We start from the raw sequence: 9016 nt of genomic DNA, 5'->3' as shown, positions 1-9016 counted from the left end.
CATTCAAGTGTAAGGTGTGCATCGAGGGAGCAGCAGATGAAGGAATTGTTGAGTTGGATCTTGGAGATGGTGTGAAGCTGGAAGGGGTGAAAACATTTTGCTATCTCGGAGACATGCTGAATGGAAAGGTGGATCAGACTCTTCGACGGTTGCTAGAGTGAGATGTGCATGGAAGAAGTTTCGGGAACTGAGTGGCGTGCTGACGAAGAGGGGAGTGTCGTTGAAGCTGAAGGGAAAGGTGTATGCTTCATGTGTGAGGAGTATGATGATTTATGGGAGTGAGACATGGGTACTGAACATGGAGCAGCAACAAAGGCTGGAAAGGGTGGAAATGCGAATGGTTCGGTGGATGTGTGGAGTATCGTTGAGAGAGAGGAAGACAAATGATGACTTGCGGAAGATGATGGGAATAGAGTCTGTGATTGAGGTTATGAAGAGAAACAGGTTGAGATGGTTGGGTCATGTGTTGAGGAAGGATGAAAGTGACTGGGTGAGAGGAGTGTTGGAAATGAGTGTAGTCGGAAGTAGAGGACGGGGAAGACCGAGAAAAACTTGGCTAAATGTGGTGGAAGAGGAAATGTGGGCAAGGGGATTAAGAAGGGGAGATGCAGAAAATAGGGTAAAGTGGAGAAGATTGTCATGGGGCCCGCAAGGCTAACCCCCGCTTTAGCGGGGAAAATGGCCTTTAAATGCTTGTGTGTGTGTGTGTGTGTGTGATATCAATATACTTTTTTCATTACCAGATTCAACGACAACATTTTTTATATTAAAGGTAATTTTAAAATGATCGTTAATTACTATTGAACGAAATGTCATTTCACCTGATATATTAGCATCCTTTATTTCATCAGGATTTACATCTTTAGGGTTGTTGAAAAAAATACAAATTTCTCCTTGCATATTACAGATGGTCTTATCTTTTCTTTCTAAAGCTTCATCCATAAGATTTTTGTTTTTTGATACTTTTTCTTGTTTCATTGCTTTTTCTAGTTTTGAATATATTACTACAAGGAGAGGAGAAACTTTTGTTAGAGATACTTTAATTGATGTTCTACCAGGTATACTAAAAGCCCTTCCACTGAAGGAAATTGAAGAACTCATATTATTTACCATAATTGTTTTTATCCAATAGTTGTTATATTTATCTTTGTTCAATTTTACATCCTTGACATATTTCTCAGTATCTTTAACAAATGAAGAGATTGATTGAAACTTGTCTTTTGTGTCTTGAAACATTGTATTTATTAAATGAAAAAGTAGGAGGATAAAATGGTTTTAAGCACAGATTCACCTGTAAAATAAACGAAATTTTCATCAAGAAAATTTTAGTTTAAGCAAAGATTTATTATATAAATATGGTGAATACAACATACTGCGATGTTTGTAATCACGAATATAAACATTATAGAAAACACCTCCGAACCAACAAACACACATTTAATCTGTTTCATAAAATATCTCCTCTTGAGTTGGAAAGAAAACATTGTGATATCTGTTCAAAGGATGTTTTGAAGAGTTGTTATAATAAACATCTTCAATCACAAAAACACAAGAAAAATGAGTTTAAAGTAAAGGGAGACTATTATATTGAAAACACTGATGGGGCATTTAAAGGGCATATAAAAATAAGGATTTTTCAATTTGGAGAACCCGGTCCATCATCAATAGCTGAATCAATTGAAATAGTGAAACCCGATGTTGAAAAATTTATTAAAAAGACATTAAAAGAAATGAAAACTTTAAAGTTTTATATGGGAGTGAAAATGAATATGAAAAGACAAGATGAAGAACAAACTCCTTATATGAGAACAGATCTTCATTTTATAACATCATTTCAAGATTTTTTGAATAGTGGGGTTTATGAAGAACTATCAAGACAAGAGGAGGATGTTGATAATACAGTGGTAGGAAGTGGATTCAATATTAAAAAAATCATCTTTTTAGATATACACATTCTAAAATCAAACCCTCTTAAAGCTTCTTCTTATATTGAATTACCAAAAGAAATAAAACTAAAGAAGGCAGTTGTTAATATTAAGAATAATGATAATAAATGTTTTCTCTGGTCTGTTCTTGCTCACTTTCATCCACCAAAATGTAATTCAGAAAGAGTAAAACAATATACGAAATATGAGAATACCTTGGACATTAAAGATTTTAAATCCCCAATGCCACTAACAGATATTCCTAAATTTGAGAAAAAGAATAATCTTTCTATTAATGTATATGGATTAACGGATACAAACAAAGTTCAAATATTAAAAATTTCAAACAACTATAAAAATGAAGAAACACACATTGATCTTTTATATTTTAGTGTTGGAAAGAATTCACATTACACATACATCAATAATTTATCAAGATTAATCTCTTCTCAGGTATTCAGAACAACAAACAAAATATATCCTTGTAAGCGATGTCTTAATTCATTTCATACAAAAGAACGATTAGAACAACATTCAAAATATTGTAGTAATCATAAATCAGCTGTAATTACAATGCCTAAACCTGGTGAAAAGATTTCTTTTGAAGATTATAATAAATCTATCATGCACCCATTTGTGATATACGCTGATTTTGAGTGTATCCTTAAAAAGATAAATACTGCTTCTCCTAATTCAAAAGAATCATATACAAATAAATATCAAAAACATATTCCTTGTGGTTTATGTTATTATATCAAATCATCTGTTGGAGAAAAGTATAACAAACTTGAACATTATCGTGGAAAAAAAGCTTCACAAGAGTTTGTAAAACGATTAGAAAAGGATTGTATAAGACTCACTAAATTAATGAAAGAAACAAATGAACCGATGAAATTAACCAAAGAAGAAAAATTAGAATTTAGAAAGAACAATATCTGTCATATTTGTGAGGGGGAAATTAAGGAGTCTAAAGTTAGGGATCATTGTCATCTTACTGGTAAATATAGAGGCCCCGCTCATTCCTGTTGTAATCTTAATTATAAATTACCTTCTTTTATTCCAGTCTTTCTTCACAATAGCGCCAACTATGATACACATCTATTTATAAATGAACTTTCAAAAACACCAGGGAATATTTCTGCCATAACAAACACAAGTCAAAAGTATATTTCATTTACAAAAATGATATTCACAAAACCTTTAACTCGTATTAGGTTTCTAGATTCTTTCAAGTTTATGGGAACACCACTAGCCTACCTCGCATCAAATATAAGCTCCACGGACTCTTTTCCAAATCTTAATTCATTCTTTCCAAAAGAGGAAATTCTCACTAAAGAGGAAATTCAGATTAAAGAGAGAATTCAAAGTAAAGAGGAAACTCTAATTAATGAAGAAATTCTAACTGAAGATGAAATTCTAATTATAAAGAAAATTCGAACAATGAATGAAATTCTAACTAAAGAGGAAATTCTGATTAAAGATGAAATTCTGATTAAAGAAGGAATTCTTACGAGAGAGGAAATTCAAACAAGGAATGAAATTCAAAGTAAAGAGAAAATTCTTACAAGTAAGGGAATTTATCCTTATGATTATATGGATTCATTTATGAGATTTAAAGAAACACAACTTCCATCAAAAGAAAGTTTCTATAATAACCTTTATGAAGAAGAGATAAGTGATAAGGAATATAAACATGCACAAGAAATATGGAAATTATTTAAGATAAAGAACCTTGGAGAATATCATGATTTATATCTAAAAACAGATGTTTTATTGTTAGCTGATGTGTTTGAAGCTTTTAGATCACTCTGTCATAATAAAAATTGTTATGGATTAGACCCTGCCCACTATTTCACAGCTCCTGGTTTAGCTTGGAGTGCAATGTTGAAAATGACAAAACAAGATATAGATTTAATCAGTGATGTTGATATGCTTTTGATGATTGAGAAGTCCAAGAGAGGTGGAATATCACAAGTATGTTCAAAAAGATATGCTAAAGCAAATAATAAATATCTTCCAAATTATGATAGTGAAAAAGATAGTAATTATTTGATGTATTTTGATGCTAATAATTTGTATGGATGGGCAATGTCTCAATCTCTGCCTTATGGTAAATTAGAGTGGGTGGAAGAAAAGGATTATGAAAAGGCTTTGATGAATATTGTTATTTCTTCTCAAGAGGAATTGAATGACGAAGAAGAAGGTTATTATTTTGAAGTTGATTTGAGGTACCCGAGTGATCTTCATAATAAGCATAAAGATCTTCCTTTTGCATGTGAGAAAGAAACCCCAAAGAAAGAATGGTTAAGTGATTATCATAAAAGTTTTAATATTAAAGGTAAATCAACAGAAAAGTTATTAACAACATTCTATGATAAAGAGGGATATGTTTTGCATCAGAGAAGCTTAAAACAGTTTTTGAGAGAAGGATTGAGAGTAGCTAAAATTCATAGAGTTTTAAAATTTAAACAAAGTCCTTGGGTGAAAAAGTATATTCAATTCAATACAGATATGAGAGCAAATACAAAAGTAAAATTTGAAGGGGACTTTTATAAATTAATGAATAATGCTGTATTTGGAAAGACTATGGAAAATGTTAGAAACAGGCAAAACATTAGATTCGCAACATCTTGGAAAGAAGCTTCGAGATTGATAAATAAACCAAGTTTTGAGAGAGAAGAGGTTTTTTCAGAGAACTTTTCTGCAATTCATATGAAAAAGGAAAGTATTGGAATGGATAAACCAATTTATATTGGAACAGCAGTTCTTGATTTATCAAAGATATTGATGTATGATTATTTGTATAATGACTTAAAGAAAGAGTATGGTGAAAATGTTTCATTGTTGTATATGGACACTGATAGTTTTATCCTAGATATAAAAACTGATGATGTTTATGAAGATATGAAGAAAAATATTGGAGTATATGATACAAGTAATTTCAGCAAGAAGAGTGAGTTATTTTCCAAAAAGAATGAAAAGGTTATTGGTAAGTTTAAGGATGAGTTGGGTGGAAAAGTAATGAGTGAGTTTATTGGATTGAGAGCAAAGGCATATGCTTATAAGTATGGTGATCAGATTGATAAGAGGTTAAAGGGAATAAAGAAATATGTAATAAAGAAATCAATAACTTTTAGAAATTATTATAATTGTTTGATGAATAAGAAAGAAGAATATAGGAAAATGAATACAATAAGAAGTTATAAACATAACATATATAGTGAAGAAGTAAATAAAAAGACATTAGGAGCCTTTGATGATAAGAGATTTATTTTAGATAATGGAATAGATTGTGTTCCATATGGATATTGTATGATAGAGTGAATAGAATAGATTGTGTTTTAACGATGGGAAGATGGGTTAGGGTTTTTAAGGGCTACACATGGTTTTTCGCAATATATAAATGGTTAAACCAAGTATTAATCAAACTAAAGAGTGGAGAAAATCTCAGTCTTGGTATATAAATGGAAAACACAATGAATGTGAAAAATATCAAATAAGTCTTATTGAAAAAATAACTAAAACAAAGGTAAATAAAACAAATAAGCGAATCAATTTAAAAACTAGTAAGTTAGAGGATGTAAAGAAAAAAATGAATATCCTTGAATGGACTGAAAACTTTGATGGTTATCAATTGAACAATGAAAAAACAATTTACTATAATCTCAAAATGATATGTGGCTCAGGAGGTGGTCAAACAAGAGCATTAAGAGAAGTTTATCATTTCGTAATGGCACAAAAGGGGTATCTTAAAAAATATAAAGATTCAAATGTTTTGTTTGTCAATATTTTAGATGGGGATTATTGTGCAAAGAAAATTAAACTATTGAAGGAATTTGAGAATGAACAAATCTTTATAGGTTCAATGAGTGAGCTGATCAACCTCCAGGTTAAAAGGGAGAACAAATAAATATACCTTGGGATAGCCTGGTTATATATATACAAAGCCTGGTGTTGGCTTAGTGGTTAGGGTGGCGGCTTGGGATCCCAGTGTCCCGAGTTCGAATCCCGCTCAGCTGCTGAATTAACACCAGGGGGTTGACTCAGCCTGTCATCCATCCGAGGTTGGCGAAATGAGTACCAGTGTACTGGGCCGGTGTATACCCCGGTTAGAATAGGTGTACCATATCCCTGTGTTGTAAGAGGCGTCCAGGAAGGGCATCCGGCCATAAAACATTGCCTCACAAAAAGCCAAACCCCTGCACAGCAGGGAAAAACGGATAAAAAGGGGGTTTATTTTTAGGGAAAAAAAAGGGAATCGCTGAAAATCCCCCATTCATTTACATGGGGAAAAGTGAGCTAGAACCAGTATATTCACCCTACATATATATATATATATATATATATATATATATATATATATATATGTATGTGTGTGTATATATATATATATATATATATATATATATATATATATATATATATATATATATATATATATATGTATATGTGTGTGTATATATATATATATATATATATATATATATATATATATATATATATATATATATATATATATATATATATATATATATATATATTGTTACAGATTCGCGCCCGCCGGCGTGCTGACGGCCACGTAACTCGAATCGCGGCACGTCGCCCACCGGACGGACAATCCAGTCGTGACCCTCTCGGACTAACGCCGGGAACCAGTCACGGGTGGACCTTTCGGTCTCACCGCGATCGAGCCAATCAGCCCCCGCGTGGGATAGTGTTGCTCGCCAAATTCGACCTACCTAAGTACCCACACGGAGGGTAGACCGGGCGATCGCACCTCGCCGCAGGTCGACTTCGGACACGGGCCACTTAAGCGACCCGTTCCGTACTATCGGGATAACCGAGCGGTGTTATCGTCGGCCTCAACGGTTCGATTAATTATCGGGCGTATTCAGCCCACTACCAACCCTTTACGTGAAGCAAGATGAGGATTCAATGAAAGAAATGACGAAGCGAAGCGGGAAACAGTTCAACACAAAAGCACATTTATTCGCGATGAACGGGAAGCGCACATATACAATTCCACCAAAAGCACATAGAAAAGAAGAGAAACACAATGCAATTCCACCAAAAGCACACAGAAAAGAAAAAGAAACACAATGCAATTTTACACAAAAAGCAAATGCGACAATGCAGATCTAATACCGATTACGCGAGCACACGGCAACACTTATACAATTTTACTTCACAGACGGCGCCGACAACACATACCCAAAACCAAGAAAAAGAGAACCCTCAAGGATGAGGCGGGCCTGAGGCCGAGACCGGGTCGGGCCTACCCGTCTGGTGATGAGACGCGGAGCGGCGATGGTGCCTCAACTCCGCGGGCCTCGCAGGCAGTGTCTGGTAGGGGGTGGGAAAGGGGCCCCCTTGGTCGCACTATCTCAGCGCGGGGGGAAACAGGAGGGGGTTGCTGATGCTCGGGGTATAGAGGATTTCTACTCTGCCTCGAGTCCCGCGACGAGCGTGTCCACCTCGACCAGGTCGCGCCGTCGGTCTCCCTGGCGTGCAGCTCCCGGCACGACGCGAGCACCCCCTCGTCTGCCTTCGCCGACTCTCCACAGCTCCGACCCTTCGCTCCGACTCCAACGCACACGACGACGACCAACTCCTTCTTGCTTCTTCTTCCCAACTCCACCGCCCGCGAAGTCTTAACTCTTCTCTCGACTCTCTTCTACTGACTGGACTGACGAACGCGGTCGCTTATATAAGCCCCGTGGCTTCGCTCTCTCATCTTTGACCCCCTGCCTTCGACCTTTCACCTCGCTCCCCATTGGCCCGAGAAAAAGTGGGCGTGAATGCTTTTTCATCCATAAATTTGCATATAGCGATCGCCCTCCAACGCCCTGGAGGCGGGGCCAAATCGCCCCTCGCTCACCGATTGGACGGAACAAAAGTGGGCGTGTGTCGTTTTTGATCCGTTTTTTGAAGTGGAAAATCCGTGGTTTTGTACACGCTGTTCGGCGCGCGCCCGGCATGAGTCCAACACCGGTACCAACAAGCGGCGCAAGAACGGTGGCGATGCGACGGTTGCGAGGTGTGACGTGAAGCGGCGCCGCGGTGGGTGGTTGATGTTGTGGTTGGTGATGGTAATCATGGCGGTTGGTCCAAAATAAAGATAGCAAAGAAAAACGGCTATCCTGAAGAGTCGCAGCACGCATAAATGACATGTATTCCCACTAGACAACGGGTTTGGGCCTAACTACACATATACTTACCGAGATATCTCACCTCAGGGACCTGAATGGTGGTTTGCGAATTTGGTAACCACAACACTACCCCCTCCCCTTTTTACAGACTCGTCCCGAGTCGTCAAATTTTCGTGTGCCATCATGTGTAGTTTTCCCCTAGTACATTTTACCTACAGATCCCTGAGTGCGACATTCATGGTATTCGTGTCCCCAAAATAAATAACCTGAGGGCTGCGTAACTACCTAAACAAACTCACTCACACGGACGACTTAAATAAAATTGCCGGCGCTAAGACAAACATGCCGGGGGCGCACTCATATTTACAGTACATCTTAACCTTAACTTACAAATTTTACACTAAACCATGGCCCAGGATCACTGAACTCTGCAAAAGAAAAGCAGTTAGCAGGGAGCCAGGCTGCTCGCATGCAGTCTCTGGCTCAAAACAATGCAGGTGACAGGGAACGTGGCTGGCTGCTCACACGCAGTCCAAGGCCTTCCCTTTTGAACTGAACGCAGTGAACCACAACGGTGCATGGGCTGCACAAACGTAGTCTCCGTGCCAGCTCAAGTGGCACACGCAATGAGCACAACGAATGGATGGGTGAACACAAACACGGTGCACGGGCCGCCACTGCAGGCCCGTGTTGTAGCTGCCAACAGGGCAGTTCTTGCAGCTTGCAAACTGTTGCCTTGCGGATCCTGGCGCACATGGAAATGAACAGGGGGGGGGGGCAAAGCAAAATTGAACGGGGCTGGTGAACGTGGGCAGTGGGCACGGCATGGCAAAGGCAGCAGGCAAACACAGCCGGCAGATGAACTGGCCGGCACAGGCCTTGAAGAAAAACAGCCAGCAGATGAACTGGCCGGCACAGGCCTTGCAGCACAGCAGCTGCAGA

The sequence above is a fragment of the Eptatretus burgeri genome, chromosome 13, assembly GCF_056783735.1.
Source record: "Eptatretus burgeri isolate ZD-2024b chromosome 13, Ebu_testis_v1, whole genome shotgun sequence".
In the NCBI taxonomy this organism is placed as follows: domain Eukaryota; kingdom Metazoa; phylum Chordata; class Myxini; order Myxiniformes; family Myxinidae; genus Eptatretus; species Eptatretus burgeri.
Note: the sequence above shows the minus strand (reverse complement) of the source record.